Source organism: Serinus canaria, chromosome 2 (assembly GCF_022539315.1).
Source record: "Serinus canaria isolate serCan28SL12 chromosome 2, serCan2020, whole genome shotgun sequence".
Taxonomy (NCBI): domain Eukaryota; kingdom Metazoa; phylum Chordata; class Aves; order Passeriformes; family Fringillidae; genus Serinus; species Serinus canaria.
Window position 1 is genome coordinate 130,875,175 of NC_066315.1, and position 18,532 is coordinate 130,893,706.

The window sequence follows — 18,532 nt, forward strand, 5'->3', positions numbered from 1 at the left end:
TTAGACAAGAACAAAATACTGAACACATCAAGACATGTATACGTGTGCACATATACCCTAGGTGTGATGGCTGTGAGTCATACAACTTGTGGACTTCAAGGAGACAAGGACATCACAGCTTGAAATGCTCAGTTAATTATATATACTACTGTACTTCCCATTTACATTTGTATGAGTTATTCTGTTATTTGTGGTCACTTTAGCACTGGGGAACCTGGCTTTGGCAACTCCAGGAGCAGAAGTTGTTCTTTGTCCATAATGCAGGTACAGCCCTTCAGGAGATGAGAGGGGGCCTGGGGTCCCATGCTCATTCTTTTTTTGGTTTTTTCAGGATCTCATTGTGACTGTTGTCAGCAATAACACATTTGTGACACTCTGATGTTTGTGAGAAGAGCCCACTGTGTGGTTCACATGAGGCCATGTTTGCCCCCTGGAAACCCAGGTCTGGTGGAAGGTCCTGGAGCCCAGGCACAAAGCCATGGGGAACTGCAAAATACCCCAAAGCTGTTTGTTGGAGGCCAGGCATGGAGAAGAACAATTTGTAACAGCTGCTAATGGAAAAGCAGGTGAATGTGACCAAAAGCCTGGCCTGCACTTCACAGGAAAAGTGATTTTACCAGAAAGGGAAATTCTTTTTAAAGAGCCAAAGAACAAAGACATTTGAGGCCTCCTCTGGGAAATAAGGATGAGCAATTGGAACTGCTGGTTTTCTTTGTATAATCGAATACTGTGTTCCTGGAGGGTCTTTTTATTTGGTTCTTTGCTCTCTCTGGTTCCTCTCTGCAATGTACACAAGCTGCAGTACAGAAAATAGAGATAGTCAAAGAGAGATAACGCTGTTCTGAGAGAATTTAACTAATAAGTCCTTGTGGGACTGAATGGGTAAGTATGGAAAGAATGGAGGAAGATGAGCAAAATGAAATCTTGTTAAAGTCTGACTGTATTAAATATTTCATTGAAAGTAAGCAAAAGATGCATGAAAAGAAGTTTAGAGTTCTTGAAAAACCTGGAAAATAATATTAGGCAATGTCTTTTCTCTTTTGATTTTGCTTTAGACAAACTTAGTACTGTGCCACTTTCAAGAAGGATGCTTTAGCAATAGACATCTGAAGACCTCAGAAAGGACTGGGGGAACAGAACAGAGGGAAAGACTCCCTCTTTTTTTTTAAGCCACCACCTTCCCCAGTTGCTCAAGAGACACCCGTGAAGGCCTGCATGGGTGGGTGCAGGGTGCACCAAGACACAAAAACTGGACACCCACTGCCCTGCAGCACACCGCAGGCAGGCAGCAGCAATGCTGTTTAATTTCAAGCTGACCCATGAATGAAAGATTCTTGGCATACTGATCTTGACCTCTCCTCTCTCCTGTCAGCTGTTACTTCCCAGTGCCCTTGGGCTGACTGAATTGCTCTTGCTGATGGGCCTTTATGTAGTTCCCTGTCCTGGTGGTTGTGTTGAAACTGGGCTTTTAGGTTTTTCAGTAGATCTTGGAACTGCAAATTAAAATCACATATCCTTGCTTTTACTAGAAGCGTTGCTGAGGTCCAGAAGTTGCTGGAAGCTTGATACTCTGCACCATTTACTGGCTGTGAATTATGTAGCTACCCATATTTTTAATTTCCTTTCATTTACTTGTGTGTGCAGGACCTCTGTCATGCCCAGCAGGAAGCTCTCCCCTGGGTACAGAGAGGCAATTCAGCGTCTGTGCCAACCCCAGCTTGTAAAAGCCTGCCAGCTCTTGACAAACAAAGCCTAGAAATGTTGCTATTAAAAGCATTTATTGAATAAATCCATATGTGACAAAATGATAGCTGCAAAAAGCAGTAGAATTGTTTTTTAATGGATAAATCTTATTTGAAAGTTAAAGCTGAGCTGGGAAAGCTCAGAGAACAGTCACCTGAGGATAGAGCTTTGAGCAACGTGGGAAAAATTAGAACCAATATGAACAATATAGAGGATAATAGATTTGAGAACATCTGCTTTGAGTGGAAGCTTTTATGTAAAGAAAAGAGAGGATAAGCCTGGATTTAACTTTGGTATTTGAACGTTCTCACAAATAGAGATAGCAGAACAAGCCCTGGTTGCCTTTAGCAGGCCTGCAGCAGCTGAAACAGCAGGAGCCCTGCCCTGCACAGGGTCCAGCAGGCTGCTCTGGGCTGGGCTGTGCTCCCAGCCAGGGCACAGCACAGCTCCCAGGCACAGCCTTGCTCTGCACCTTGGCCACAAAGGGCCCCAGCCGGGCTGGGACAGCCTGGGTGCTGAGGGAGGCAGGGCAGGAAACCTCCCTACAGGGCAGGGAAGGAGCAGAGGAACAGTGGTTGTGTAAAGGCTCTTGCAACAGCTGAAGAGCAGCTCTGCTGGAAATCCAAATTTACCATGGGACACGATCTTTGTTTTATGTCTCTGCTTAAAGTGTCTTTGCTTTGGCCTTTCCTGCGTGATCAGAACTTGGTCTAGACAAGAAGCAGAGAAAAAAGGTCATTGTTTAAAAAGAGACATTGGGACAGTATTTGGCCATAAATTCCTCCCCCCTACCCCTCCCCCCCCAACATTTGCTATCTGAATTGTTGCTTAGATACTGAATAGAATTAGTCCTGATGGGCTTTGGGTGGGTGATGGAATATTTCCTGTTGAGGGATGGGAAACTCTTTCTTAGAACTGGCAGTGGCAGATGTGGTAACCTAAAGGTGCAAAATATCCTTCCTGGAAATAAGGAGTCTCCTCTCCAGCAAGGCCAGACAGCTCCTGTGACATTCATGAATGCAGTATGGGAGCACTCAAAGTGATTCAGGAATTTCTTGGCACACATAATATCCACATTAGGAAAATGTTTTGTATCATTCCAGAGATGGTCTAGTTTGTCCAGCCTCTTCAAAGAGGTTATTGGAGAAACTATGAAAACAGCATATCAGGATTATAAAGGTTTATTGAGAGCTAGATAGAAATGAAAGGGAGAACTGAAAAATGTTGTGAAAGAATGAAAACAAATAACATCTGAAAGTACAGCATCAGAACTGAATCTGCAGAGAACTCCTGGATGAGTGTCACATGCAAACTCATATTTAGAGAAGATACTTGAGAAGCAAGGACTCCAATCTAGCAAGGAACAGATTTTTCAAAATCAGACATAGGGAAACAGTAAGAAGCACCTACTATGTTTGGAATGTTACACATACAGGTGCAATTGCCCAATTTAGAAATGAGTCTGATGTTCCTGCTCACAATCTAGGAGCACGTGAATGTTTGTGTGCACTATTGCTGTAAATCAGTGTCATCACCTATGAATATCTTGCTTTTGGAAATACCAATATTTTATGTGAAAAAAAAAAATCCTCTCTTCACTTTCTTCCTAAAATAGGATGCCTAATGTTGGTAAAATTATTTCAAGATTTATCTCACTGGCTTTTCTATAACAGCCGTTTCCCCCTGTACTGCTTCCCAAAGTGGTAGTGGTAGAGCTGTGACAGATCATCAACATTATGGGCTCAGTGCTTGCAAACCATTTTTAATTAGAAAGCATCTTAGTGAAACCCCCTCCCCCTTCAATATCCAAAATTTGGTCTACTTAAACCTTCAGAAGGGTCTAGGATCCCTAATTTCTACTATACTTCACTCTTAAAAAAAAAAAAAAAGAAGGTATATAAAAGAAATAAAGTCACATCAACACCTTATAAAGGGCAGAATAGCTAGAAAATTGAGAACAGAAGCACACTGTATTTAATTCACAGGTAACATCCCCTTTGCATTAAGACTGAGCCGGGGTACCACTGCTGTATTACATTCCATGCCATGTAAGTGAAGCCCAGCTCTGCTGTATTGTCTTCTTCCCTCCTTTGGCTGGTAGTTTAGTTGTTCTGGGGATGAACATGGGATGCTCTGCTCCCTGCCAGCCCCAGCCACCCCATGATGGTTTCTGTCTCAGGAGGGGAGGCCTTGATTCCAGACATTTGGCAAAGTGCCTGCTGGATGGGACCCTGTCACTGGGAAGAGTCAGTGGCTCTGAGACATAGGATAAACCAGACCAGACTAGACTGGACTAGACTAGAGTAGACTAGAATAGACTAGACTAGGCTAGAACAGTTCTGTTGGAAGGGACCTACAGAGATTATCTAGTCCAAGCAGATTTTAGATATTAGCAAAGCCTTCTGCAGGGGCTAGACAGTGTTTTGTCACCAAGTGCAGACATGCTGCAGGTGCAGTCCCCACTGCCCAGAGGAATGTACACTGCCACATGCTCCCCACACAGGGTGAGTGCTGGCACAGCACAGGCACAGGGCTTCAGGCTGTCACAGCAGCACAAGGCATCAGCCCTGGGAAACAAGGCTCAGAGAATCACAGAATAAACTGAGTTGGAAGGGACCCACAAGGATCACTGAGTCCTTCTCCTAGCCGTTCTCAGCACCATCCCCAGGGGTCACACCATGTGTGTGAGGGCATTGTTCAAACACTTCCTGAGCTCTGCCAGCCTCGGGGCTTGGTGCTCATGGCTGCAGTGGCTGGCATAGGGAGCCTGGGCAGTGTTTTGTGTTGGGGGTGAAGGAAGGGCCCCATCCTGCAATAGCATTTCTGTCTTCACCCTTCCTATCTCTGCAGTAGGGGTGGCAGTAGCAAGCCTGGTTTTCCATCATAGTGCTGCCCTTCTTTCCCCTTTCCTGTGGCAGGAGCGACTCAGCCCTGGCCCCTTGTTCTGAGGACAGCCATTCTCAGTGCCACCAGCTCTTCTGAGGAGCCTTTGGTTGATTCTGCCTTGAATTCCCCACAGCAGAGTGCTGCAGTTAAAGCTGGCACTCACAGCAGCCCCCTGGTCCTAAGGCAGCCCACAGGAAATGTATGAATGTGTCCCTCACAGGAATTCTTAAGGAAAAGCCAAAGGCTTAAGTTACATTAGGATTCAGAGCTTGCAGGATTATACAGGATTTTATATTAGGATTCAGATTCTGCAGGTTTTGCACCGGCAGAATAACCTCATGGCTAGGGCAAGGCCAGTGAAACTGGAGATCCTGGCCCATCTCAGCCTGCAGGGACCCGAACGCACGCATCCATCGGGAATATCGTAACCACCAAACTCTGCTGCCCATCAGCAAAACCAGACCTTTCCACCACAGGACCCACTGAGAAGCTGCTGCCTCATCCTCCAGCCCTTCACTGCCTCTTTCTGAGGGAATTCAGGCAATCTGCTCCAGCCTTGAACCCGTACTATGAACTAGCAAAAGCCCTGGACTCGGATGCCTTTGAAATCACTTTGCTCTATTTCTTCCAACAATTCCCATTTATATAGTGTGACATTTAAGTGTCCCAGACCCTTGAAGCAGAACGACTGGGCAATTATAACCTGCATTTGTTGTTCAGCTTGCGCCCCCCTCCCGTGAGCTGAACCGTGAAAGCAGAGCTCACTCCCAGCAGCTCTGCTCCTGTGAGCAGGCAGCACCATTTATAAACCTCCAGGATGGGCTTTACGGCTCGTCCACAGCCATGGATGCAGAACTCCTGCAGGTGCACAAAGCTTGGTGTTCAGATAGCCAGTCTGATCTCCAGATTCTTCCTTCCACAAGGCCTAAAACGCTTCTCAATAGAAAAGAGCTAATCTGAATTTCCCATCCAAAAATCCTGTTTCTATCTCTGTTTGCAGACTCTCTTGTTTCTTGGCCTATTCACAGTGGAGGGTGCTGTATAAAGATTATTTCTTATCAACCTCCCTGGGAATGGAGTGGGACTGTTTATAACAATCCTTTGTATTTCTTTAACACTTCAGACCTGATTTCCTAGCTCTTGGCAAATGTCAGCACTTCAGCCTTGGGAGGTCTCTTCAGGAAGGTCGGTGCTGTTGTCCATGGGTTACGGGTGGGAAACTGAGGCACAAAGGTCTTAAATGGCCATTGGCATCCCTGGCTGCTGTGTGAAGTGGATTTAGGTGCAAAGCATTCTAGTTTTAGGTCTGTGCCAGCCCTCTTGTAACAGGGCCAGCAGGAAGAGGTGAGTATGAAGAATTCTGCCATCCCAAGAGCAGTACAATTTGCCAGCTCTTGCCTGGATATGGGGAGCTCTAAACAGGACTGATGGGTCCCAGGGTCTGGGGCCTGTATCACCTTCCATCACCTTTGCTCTGGGCCAGTGACTCACACTGGGTGCTTAGGTAGGACAGATGACACAACCACTGCAGAATTGCCTGGTGTTTTCTGTCAAGAGACCTTGATGAGAATCAGAAGGTACATTTCTAACACAGCCAATTCCTTTCCAACCACAAAGACATCCTTCCTTCCCCATGTGTATCTGTCACTTGTTTTGATAGCTGCCATATTTTTCTAACATGAAGTAGACACACATAATATGATTTCTCCCCCTATTTCCCAAGTTTATCTGATGCAAACATATTTAGGAACTGGATAACAGAGCAGAATGCTGGCCTTCAAACCATTACTTTTAAAGTTGGGTGAAAATTAAAGCAAAAATGGGTATTAAATTTGAGAGAGGCTGAAAAAGTTCTGTTGGAACTTGAAGGAATTTCAAATGTTATTTTTAACCTGACTTTTTGCTCTTATGGGAAACAAAACTTAGAAGGACAGATATAATTAGGTCAGATATTGAGAAACTTATTATGCTTTGCTACAGATGATCCCAGGAGAATGTAACTTAAGCCCTTTTTTTGTATTAAGATTCAATCATGGTTCTTCACTTTTTAGTGTAAAAAAAGTAGGATAGAAGTATGCTTTGTATTACTAACTGCTTCAGCATCTGAAGCAATGGGTGTTTGACAAGAAATCTGAGGACAGAAGGCAAGGTTTTTATTTCACTTTGTACCAAAATACATAACATTATGCTGGCATCTGTGCCTGCTTTTGTTCACTGTGCAGATACAATTGATTTACTGGTGTATCCTGGGAATATCTGATGTTTGGTATCTCCCGAGCTCTGCTGTGCAAATATTAACTGCGTCTTACAGTAGGATTGCAATGCAAACATTATTCCTGTAACAAGTGGGGAAACTGAGGCTAAGAGCCCCAGTTGTTTGATCAGCCCTGAGCCTGTTTCACTGCTGCAGTCAGGACTTCAGAACTTCTGCCTCCTGCTCCCACTGCTTCTGCAGAGAGATCCACCTCGACAGGAGAAGTGTGTGCTTCATGCAAAACCAGGGGGGAAAAGCCTTTATCAAAAGAAAAAAGGAGCCAGTAGGTGGCTGATAGTGCTGTTAACACATGGATCTGTCATTACTCACAGCATTTATCGTGTCTGTTGTTGTGAAGCACACTGTTCTTCTTTAAAGTAGGTGTCTAATTTGAGGGATACTGGTTTTCCTAGCAGCTGCAGTGATCTGAGGAGGGAGACATGGTGAGTTGCCTGCAGTGAGATATTGCACATCATTTGTTGTAAAGCCTGCCCAGAGAGGGGTGAAAGTGGACTGGAGTCATGCTAGGCAGCTCCTGGATACCAAGTTTTCCTAGCACAGTCCCACTGGCTCTGGAGTAGAAAAAAACAATATTCTCACTAGCAAAGACTTGCTGGCACCTCTCCTGGAACTCAAAGCCGAATCAGACACAACACATAAAGGTGAAAAAAGCTCGATAGCTTGAATTATTTGGGGAGATGGTTTAACTCTGTCAGCAGCAACGGGTCTCCATTGCTAATGTAAAATGTTTCTCCATCCTGCAGAAAAGTTGTGTGTATAGATATTAGTGAAATCTTTGTAGTGTAGGATCAAAATGCAAATATCTGCAGTGACTGGAGTGTGTGGATTTGGAGCTTGGGTTCAAACCTTCATCACAGATGAATGAAATAGAAGGAATCTCTTCTTGTTTCTAGACCATGTCCAGGCCAGAAGTGGTGGTAAATCTGAACAACAGATTTATCAGGAATTCATCTTGAATCTGAAGCAAAGAGCAGCCACATGCAGTGGCAGGACCATCTGGAGCTAACTAAGCACACTCAAGACAGGCTGATTCAACTGGTGTTTACCTGGAGCAAGACTCCCTACCTAATGTGCCATTGGAGAAACATAAAAGAAGCCAGGAAATAGAGGCTATTTAAACAGGAAACATCAATATTTCTTACAATATTTTTGACAAGTATGGGTAAAAGGCAACCATGTAAATTCCTATGGTAAGTTAAAATTTCATGCTTGATCAAGGCAAAGTGGTGGAAGGTAACTGATTCCAGTTCTGCATATTTTTGTAGCAACACAAAAGTGTCATCCATCCCACTGTTGCCAATATTCAGGAGCTTACTTGCTACCTGTACCTGTAAATGGTAGCAATTGCAGTCAAAGTTTCCCAGTCTGCCACAGGAGGCATTAAGGTTGATGAGCTGTTCAGAATTATTGCTAATGACTACAAGGTAGTGATATTGCTCTTCACCTTCAAGGTAGTAAGTGGCATCAAGCTATGGCAATAATTTCCTGGAACAAACAACCTAGTTTTACTTTCTAATGTAAATTGTACAATTATTGATGCAATAAACTGCAACTGTTTCTTCAGGCTGTGGAAGACTTCCAGTAACTCATAAAAGCCTCAGTCATGTAATTCTGCTGGGTGCTGCTTCCTCCCAGAGCCTTGCTAGGTGCTCTTGCAATAGGGGCCATACAAAAGAGACAGTGTACAGCAAATTTGGTCATTTCCAAGCAGAGCTTGGTTGTTGTCTCTCAAACGTGACACTTCCTACGTGCAGCCACAGAACCTCGCTGCCCCAAGAGACTCAAATCAGCCAGAAGTAGTCCAGAAGTAACTATTCTGAGATAGGGAAGTATCTTGGATAACCTGTTTGGCATAGCACTTCTTGGTAGCACCCAGACAACGAATTCACCTAAATTAAAGCTAATTAAGATTAATATTATCTGAGAATGCACATGCTTTCCTGTACTGAGTAACTCTGCAGCCACACTTCTACAACAATGCTTTCTTACCCACTGCTTCTTTGTGTTTCTGATCTGAGTCATCTGTCAAGTCTATCTCAAGCCTTGTCAAGCCTTGTATAGTTCTGCCAAGAGAGTAAATTTCCTTACTCAGGGTACATTGGATAAAAGAAGGCTGGTTGGTTTTATTTTGTTTTCTTTTCTGAGTTTCTTTTTTTTTTTTTTTTCCTGAAGGAGATGGTTTAACTTTTCTCAATCCAAAAAAAACTATTGGAACAAAGTTAAGTTTTTGGTTCTGTACCAAGAGTCTGATTTTCCCAGGATGCAAATATCATGTGGGTGCATAATGTTGCATTCTAATGACTGGTGCAGCAGTGACAGCTCTCTCCTGACGCAATGTCCAAGCTCTGAATTCAACATCTGAGTGTTCCCTGCTGCCAGCAATAGTGCCTGCACCTCTAGAGTAGTGGCAAGGGGGTAGACAGTGCAGAAAGCAAACTCTACTTCAGGTTTCACAATGCTCAGCTAAAATATATTATCAGGCCAACACGGAACTTCACCCTCAGGTTTTGAGAGATGAAATTGAACTCCTTTTCATCCTTGAAATGTCATTTTTCACTGTTAGTATTCAAGGCAAACAGTAAGATGGTTACTTGCCTTTTCTATTTTTCAGAGGAAAGCAAAACCAAATTTTTTCCTGGTTTGATACCAGAGAGACACTGTCTACTTGAAATAGAGCCAGTTTGTGAAAATGAGTTAAAAGTCATCTCCTTGCCAATTTTTGTGGGTGTTCATGCTGCCTGGTTAGCAAGAAAAATCCTGCAGGGAATCTCATGAATGTCAGTGCAAGCAGGTAATGAAGAGCTAAGCCTCTGCTACATTTCTTTCTTCCTTCCTTTGAGGAGGAGGAGGAGAGGGGAAGGCAGATGGTACATCTTCTCTGGAGCACTGTGCGTATGTCTGTTTTTGAAGCTTTACCTCTATAGAATTGATGTGTTTGACTGAAGAATTATATCTTTGCTGCAGAAAACAGGAGCAAGACATCAGCATGTTCTGTGACTGCATTTCTCTGAGCTGGAGAAAAAGTACTGTGGGGAGCAGGGAAGGGAGATGGCAGGAGCTGCTCGCTGCAGAGCAGTTCCAGCTAGAGGAGAAAATATCCGTGACTACTGCCAACGTGCCAAGTGAAAGGTGCTGGAGAGCGTTGCTCAGATTTACCAAATTGCTGTGATTTATTGAGCTTTTCTTTCTTCCCCCTCCAAAAATGTTAAGTCTGTTCAAATACATTTTTCACTTTATTGCTCACAGTTGGAGGTGTTTCACACAATGAGGCACAGGTAATATAATGCAGTTTCCCCACATTTCTCCGTGAAAGCTCAAAAATTGCCTAAATGTTCTTAGTTTTTTGGATAGACCCTCTAAAAATTGAACCTAACCCCTGTTCTAACAGTCAGTTTATGTCAGAACAGTAGGAAAACCTATTTCAATTTGGACTTTATAGGTACATTAAAATACATATTTTTATTCTAGGTAAAGACATAGCCTAGGACTTGGGGAAAAAACCCAAACAAGTCTTTAAGCTGTTGTTACATTAAATTTTGTTCATTAGTCTCTGATCACATTTTAGGGAAGACAAAAATGTGCATGCTTATAAATCCAGGGGAAAATATTTCCTAAATTTGGGGGGCATAAAATGCTTCTGTTTCAGCCAGCTGGGAAGTTTGGAGTCCACTATATTTGGGGGAGGGAAGTATGTTAAAAACACATGTTAATTTTATGCTGAACACACTGAACGGTGCTCATTTCAGCAGTCACCCTTCTGAAAACATTTTATTCCAACATATTACCACAGCATCACAGAATGCTTTGGGTTGGAAGGGACCTTAAAGATCATCCAGTTCCAACCCCCTGCCATGGGCAGGGACACCTTCCACTTGACTGGATTGCCCAGGGCCCCACCAGCCTGGCTTGAGCACTTCAGGAATGGGGCAGCCACAGCTTTCCTGGCCAAGCTGTGCCAGTGCCTGGCCCCTCTCAAGGTGGGCACACCTTTACTTTGGTTTGACTGCCCTCCTTCTGTCCTGCAGCGAGCAGCTGGGAGGGATGGAGGTGGAGCCAAAGGTGCAGCGCCAGACTGTTCAGGACATGGTGGACACGAAGTTTCTGTTAAAAGCCATCTCTGTAAACCTGGTTTGTGTAGAATACTTGAGTGAAATCTGGCTAAACTGATGCCAGGCAGTGTTTGTCTTTGGATTGCATCTGTGCCGGTGTGGGAAATGGAGTGGATGTTTCTGGGCTGGGATCTGCCTCCCTCGAGCAATCATGCACCACAGTGTGCCTTTCAAGTGGTGAAGAGCACCTGTGAGCTTCCCACTGGCTGTGCCAGAGCCAGGCATGCTGCAGCTGAAGGGGACACAGGCAGGACTGAAATACCTTTGGTACGGGACCCAGAAGGAACAAAATGGCTTGAAGGCACCTTCCCATGCGTCTTCCTCTTGATTTCTCATTCTACTCTGAAAAGAAGTCCTAGAGATGTCTCATTGCTTCAGTATTATAAAGTTAGGAAAATAAAGAATTCTTTATTTAATCCTGACTGTTCTGCAGCAGTTTACTTCTGCTTTTGTATATATTGCACCACACACAAAGTTCCAAAAGCGTTTGCCTGTTTCTTTCTGTTGGACCCAGCTAACAAAGACTCAGGGGAGTCCCAATGAATCAGCATGCAGCGACCTCAGCCCATTGCTTCTGCTGAGATTTCAGCAACGCACACAGCAGCTGTGGAATGCCTGTGCCGCTTTACATTCAACCCCTGGCTTATTCTGAAATAACTTTCATGTGTAGGCAAGCCAGGACAAGGCTGCAGTGCTAACCACCCTGTCTTTCTGTCTTCAGGAATTCTCCCGTGGGAAGGCAATGCTTCATTTCCTCTTTAAAGAAGTGATTCGTCCCCGTATCACAGCTGCACAAAAGGGGGGAGTCTAGACAGGGGATCTGTGTAAAACGAGAGGCTGGAAGGGGAATAAGCAAATCAAACTCCCTTCATGTGAAGTTCCCACCCACCATTGTGCGATGGACCCAAACCAGAACGCTGAGACTCCTCTCTAATGCCAGGGAAATTCAAATCCAGGTCCAACTTAGAAGCCTAGGAGTGAGAGGTAAGGAAATATGACACTTCTCCGGGATGGCTGCTTGAAAGAATGCAGGAAGAAGAAAAAATTAACCCTGTCTGCATGTAAAGTGAGCCACATCCATCCTCCATTCAAATCCAGGAGGAAAGTCTCCCTTTTGCATAATTCTTGTGCCCCAGGCAAGAAAGGGCATGGTACAGTTCTGATGAGGAGGGTCTAAGGGATGTGGAGTTCCTTGTGAATATTGCAGACTTTGCAACACCGATTGTGCTGGTGTGGAGAGGGCATCACATAATCAACATTTTAGGAATGTCTGCTTGCATTTCATGCAAAAAGCTAGCAAATAAGTTGCACTTCATATTTATGTTTTTATGGGTGAACCTTACCTGCACTGGAATATTTGGTCATCTGTGTAGCACTGGATTCAGAATGTGTGTTGTAGCATCATCTGCAATGAACAAGTAGCAAAAAGCAAAGAGGGAAATGTGGGCTTGCTTCTGCATGAGGTGGACACCCTGATGAGAGAAGGTGGGGTTGCTGAAAGCCTTCTGTGCCTCAGTCCTTACTGCAAGAGGTGGCTGTCAGGAATCCCAGACCCTGGCAGCAAGAAAGAAAGCCTGGAGAAATGAGAACTTCCCCCTGTTTGAGGAGGCTGGGGTTAGAGTTCATTTAGGCAAACTTGTCCCTCACACATCTGTGGAGCCCAAGGGGATGTGCCCACAAGTGCTGAGGGAGCTGGCAAATATTGCTTTCCATCATCTTTGAAAGGCTGTGGAGAACACAAGAGGTGCCTGAGGACTGGAGGAAAGCCAATGTCACTTTGGTATTCAAAATGGACTAGGAGAGCCCGGGAACTACAGGCCAGCCAGCCTCACCTCAGTCCCTGGAAAGAAAAAAAGATGGAACAGCTCATTCTGGATGTCATCTCTAAGCATGTGGAGGAAAAGAAGGTGATCAGGAGTAGCCAGTATGGACTCACCAAGGGCAAATCATGCTTGACCAACCCAATTGCTGAGCTGTCATGACTGGCTGGGTAGATGAGGGGAGAGCAGTAGGTGTTGTCTTCCTCACCTTCCTCAAGGCCTTTGGCAGCAGCTGCCATGCCATCCTGCTGGGCCAGCTCGGGAGCGTGTGCTGGGTGGGCAGAGGGAGGAGGTTGGGCACTGCTGGAGAGCAGAGCTCAGGGGGCTGTGCTCAGACACAGAGCCCGGCTGGAGGCTGCAGCTCTGGCTGCTCCTGGGGTCAGTCTGGCCCAGTTCACCTCACTCACCATCACCTGGAGGAAGGCACAGAGGGTCCCCTCAGCCAGTCTGCTGGTGGTTCCATCGTGGGAGGAGTGGCTGACAGCCCAGAGCCTTGTGCTGCTGTCCAGTGGCACCTGGACAGGCTGGAGAGAAGTTCAGTAAAGGCAAGTGCAGAGTCCTGCACTTGGGGAGGGATAAAGAGGAGGGAATAAGCCCATGCACCAGCACAGACTGGGGCTGAGCTGCTGGAAACAGCTCTGTGGAGAAGGACCAGCGGGTCCTGGTGCACAGCAAAGTGTCCATGAGCCAGAATGTGTGTGTGCCTTGTGGCCACCCTGGGGTGGCAGCAGGAGTGTGGCCAGCAGGTCAAGGGAGCTGATCCTGCCCTCTACTCAGCCCTGGGGAGGCCAGTCTGGAGTGCTGGGTCCAGTTCTGAGCTCTCCAGTTCAAGAAATACAAGGAACTCCGGGAGCAGGTCCAGTGGAGGGCTGTGAAGATGAAGAGAGAGCTGGAGCATCTCTCTTGTGAGGAAAGGCTGAGGGAGCTGGGCCTGTTCAGCCTGGAGAAGAGATGGCTGGGAGGGGATCTCAGCATTGCATCCAAGTGTCTGAAGGGAAGGTGTCAAGAGAATGGGGCATGATTCTTTCTAGTGCTGCCCAGTGAGAGGATAAGGGCGACGGGCACAACCTGAAACACAGGAAGTTCCATCTGAATATGAGGAAAAGCTTCTTTCCTGCAAGGGTGACAGAAAACCTGGGGAACAGGCTGCCCTGAGAGGCTGTGGAGTCTCCTTCTCTGGAAATATTCAAACCTGCCTGGACATGATCCCATGCAACCTGTTCTAGATGAACCTGCTTTAGCAGGGGTGCTGGACTAAATGAACTCCAGAGATCCATTCCAACCATTCTGTGATTCTGTGGATACAAATTATCCTAGAACTCAGTATCACTCACTAATACTTGCTTTACTGTCTCTTTTTTTCATGGATTTGTGGTATTTATACTCTGGTACTGGAGTGGGAAAGAGAGGCAAACACAGCAGCACTGTCACACAAAGCTTCCATTAAACCTTTTTTTTTTTTGGAGAGGGAACAGATGAAATTTGAAAGAAATTAAATTTGAATAAAGAGCCTGGGGTAATGGCTGATTTCCACTTCAGTAGACATCAGAGATGGGCAAGGCAATCTCAGCTGTGGCGCTGTCTGAAGGCTGATGCTTTTGCTTCAGTAGCATTGAAGTGCCACCCACCATCAGCTGAAGTTTTGTTCACTCTGTAGAGCCAGCCCCTGTGATGTTCTGGTCTGGAAGGTACAGGAGTACCAGCTATTGCAAACAATTTAACCAAAATCACTATAGATACACAAACCTAATTGCTTGGCAGTGTTGTGCTTGCAGATAAAAGGCAGATATTTAGTCCTGAGTTTTCAGAGGTGCTTAGTCAGTGCTGAAGAAGCGAAAATCTAAGGTGGGAAGTGCTTCTGACATTAAAAACGGGACTTGCACACTGCAGAAACCTTTTCAGTATAGAAGATTTAAAACATACAGTGACTTTACTTCCTCCTACCTTTTGGATCAGTCACTACTGCTCAAAAAAACCTAAGGCAAACCACAGCCAAAGCTGTGGAGCTGCATATGGCTTTGACTCAAAACTGTGCAAAAATGCAGCCCTTCAGTGGTTTGGGGTGTTGAAATCATCATTCCCCTCCTCCCTCTGGTTCATAATTCCCACTGGGAAGGATACCCATGAGGAAACTGATTTCTGCTGCTCCCCAAATCAGCCTCAGTTTGGTGAGGAGGCCGTGAAGAAGTCAGGGGAGCTGAGCTGAGAGTTTGTGCTGGAACAGTGAACCCCGTAGCTGAACTCTGGAGAGGTCTTAGGTGATTCTATTTAGAAGCTACAGCTTCTATCAAATTAGTTATAGCTCCCTGTGGGCCTAGATCTAGGCCAGTTTTAAAATGATGATTGCAGAGTCTATTATGTTTAAATACGTACTCCACTCACAGCTTTAGTGGTAGCAGTGCAACTTCTAAACCAGGTCAATGACTAATCAAAGGCAGTTTGAACTAAAAAAGAAAAAAAAAGTGGCACATGCATGACTTCTAGATGAGGCCTCGTGCCCCACACTCTTCTAATCTGGGGTTTGGCAGCTCTGGGGTCACTGTGATCCCAGCTCACTTCTGGGCATTATCCCAGTGACTCTTTAAAGACATTCTGGTGTTTTACACAGGTTTAAGTACCAAGTGGCCATATGATGGTAAAGCTATTAAGGGTGTGTTTATAGCATCTTGAAGATAACAGTTCCTCATGCACCCTGGTATAATGTTACACATGCAAGTGTCTCCACACATAATTGTGTCCACATGTAAGTGCCATATATCAAGTCCTTGTGTGAAATTGCCTTGATTTCTATAACTGTGGTGGGATTGATACCACCTGATTTCAAGGCTTTTCACATCTCTTCTCTCAGTTAAGCAACTGAGCTCCCTTTGTAGTTAAGAGATAAACAACCACTCAAAGGGGTTTTGTTGCCTTTTTTTGCCTGGTCTTCTTTTTTGCACGTGCACAAGGACAAGAGGAATCAGGTTCTGGATATGTTGATTTCTCTCCCCTGCCTATCAGAGGAGTCCAGAGTTTTGTTTTGGAGCTGCCATCCCAGCACCCAGTCCTCCTGCTCCCCCTGCCACTCATGTCTCCCTGCATCCCTGGCTGATCGTAGCTTCCTCAGGAAACACATGTGGGCACGAAACAGTGAGCCAGACCGAGTGACCCCGGCAGAAACACACAGTGCTGCCCCCAGAGGTCCTTTCTGAAGGTGGGGCAAGCTGCAAGATACATCGGTGGGAAAGGGAGAGACTCAGGAATTTGTCATGGACAGCCAGGAGACCAGAAACACAGTGGTCCTAAGTGTTCTTGGTAAGCCCAGCACAGGAACCACACAGCACACCAGTAAGCTCTGCTATAATTTCTTCCTGTTTTTACAGACTCTTATTTTTCTGCCTTAACTGTGCAGTGAGGAAGATTTCTCTTTCCTCATTCTCTTCAGGCCTTTTAAGTCCCCATATCTTGTCTGTCCCAAGACATCACTCTTCAATGTGCCCCCATGCCCCTGGCCCTGTTAGGTGGCAGCCTGCAGATCCCTTTAGGGACAGGGCCGATCCTGCCAGGCCATACCAGCCTTTTGCTGGAAGTTGGCTGGGGCTGCCTCAGCTCCGAGCTACAGGGAAAGCCAGGACACAGGGAAACTGGCCAACAACCCCAACCCACCCTGGGAGTGTGTACAAACAGATCTGGCGAGGAGCCTGGCCTCCCAGGAGCTCAGGGAGAGATCCCACCTCGAGCAAATGTAGAACGCGAAGAGAGGAGGACGAAGGAACAGAACAGCCGAGCTTTTCAGAGGATCTGAGGCAGGATCTAGTGGGTGTTTCACTCCTTTCGGTTTCCTCTGAAAACCCTGGCTCACAGTGATAAGATCACATGGTTGCACAAGCCAATTATTGCACAATTTTGTTCCAGGCGGTTTAAGAGGCTGCGTGTTGTTTTTTAATATACACTGCCCCCTCTGGCATCCCTCTCCGCTGCTGCCGGGCTGCCGGGGCCGAGCTCCCGCAGCAATCCCAGCGCCTGGGAAGGGGAGCGGCGCCGCAGAGAACCCGAGCGAGGCAGTTTTGTGGATCACGTCAGCTAGGACATGCCATGTCCTCAGGCAGCACAGGAGAAAGTGGGAAGATGCTGGTCGGAGAAGCTGGCAAGAAAGTGCTGTCATTTCTGGAGCACAGGAGGTGTAAGAAGATTTTTCTGCCTCCCGAGTGCCACTCACATTCCTGTAGCTGGCACTGCATGGTGACAGGGTTCAAATTATTTGACTTCCATTTATTTTTGTTTCTTTCACGGTTTTCCTCAGCTATGTCAGCACTTATATAATCTCCATCAGGCTCTGATATTAACACCGCATTAAAATGAGCAGGGAATAGGATTCACACTGCTGCTGGTTTTGCTTAGAGACAGGTGTTCTCTGAGATGGCTGAATGACAGTAGATTTTTATGGGGAAAACTATCTTTGTAACAGATAAGGCTAAGAATAGACAAGCTCCTTGGCTTGCACCCATCTTTCAAAGAGACATCCAGATGGGAATCCTGAGTCCAGTGAGTCAGACCGTCTGTGCAAGATGAGGGGGCAGAGGGCTCCTTCTTTGCAAATCTTCTTGCCAGATAAGCAGGATGCAGAGAGCATTTTCCCTCCACGAAAGCTCCCTGTGATCCCACAGAGAGCTGGGGGCACCCTGCAGCAGGTTCTGGCTGCGGGCAGGACAGCAGTCGTGCAGTTCCTCAGGCAGGACAGCCACCAGCACATCCCTCACTGGGGGCTGCACGTCGGCAAGGGCCCTGCACACCGGGAACGTGCTGCCAAGAAGGGAAATGTGATGGCACTGTTCCACAAGAGGAAATTATATAGACACGTTCTCAAATATCTGAGAGAAAGGGCCTGTCCCTCTGATGGGTTCAGAGAGGTTTTTGCTCAGAAGAGAAAGGAGAAGGTGGTCCAGCTAGGCTCAGTTCGTTCTCCTTGTGAGGTTCCAGCTGCCTCCCTTGCTGGCAGTTGGAAGGGCAGACAAAAGCCAATATTCTAAAGCAAGAATGGCTGAAGAGCAAGAGCAAGGTGGTGGGATAACTCTTTGAGGCTGCCTATTTGTTATTTTCCCACATGAGAGGCATTAATCCCTTACTTGATTGGATGTGCCAAAATGAACTTTGTCTTGAAGGTACTTCTGAGGCAGCACAAAAGTCCTGGCCAGATAAACACAACACCCAATTTGGGATTCTTACTTTTTTCCAAAGTGTTTTTAAAGAATTAAGGATAACTGCCTTTGAATTAAGTGGTTTTAGGAGTCATGCCTCAAGAGGGAACTAGGTCATTCAGAAACTCCAGTGGAGTGCTGCCAGAAAGAATTTCTTTTAAAAGCAGTAGTTGTACAAGTGAAGGAGAATACAGAAATCCTTAGTCTTATACTTCCAAGTTGATGGTTAAGTGAGATATCTGTTGAAGGAGCATCCTTACAATAAAAACACAGGTCCCTGGGGCACCATCAGCAAACTGGATATTCATTAACCTCCATATATGATTGTGTTTGTGTGAATGACAAACAGGAGGAAAACCTACACTGTTGAAGAAAAACACTGAAATATATATTTCTATACTGCAGAAATTTCTTTAAAGCTGTAAAGATAAAAATCCACATTTTATATGGATTCACCTACTCCTAAAGTCAAAGCCTAAAGAAATGTCTTTGGTGTTCAAAGAAATGGCCCAATATGTATCT

General features: G+C 45.7%; 2 long non-coding RNA genes across 2 annotated transcripts in view; one reads left to right on the forward strand and one right to left on the reverse strand.

Moving 5' to 3' along the window:
• Positions 1-8,577: 8,577 nt before the first annotated feature.
• Positions 8,578-16,655, reverse strand: LOC115484279 (uncharacterized). The gene is made up of 4 exons (XR_003945009.2): positions 16,547-16,655; positions 13,241-13,357; positions 12,950-13,104; positions 8,578-12,853 (listed from the first exon to the last, which is right to left on the reverse strand). It is a non-coding gene; the product is annotated as an uncharacterized LOC115484279 (long non-coding RNA).
• Positions 15,093-18,532, forward strand: part of LOC108961827 (uncharacterized) — a 47,004-nt gene continuing 43,564 nt past the window's right edge. The window contains exon 1 of the long non-coding RNA XR_001990200.3: positions 15,093-16,127. This is a non-coding gene — a long non-coding RNA (uncharacterized LOC108961827). The remainder of the gene's footprint in view (positions 16,128-18,532) is intronic.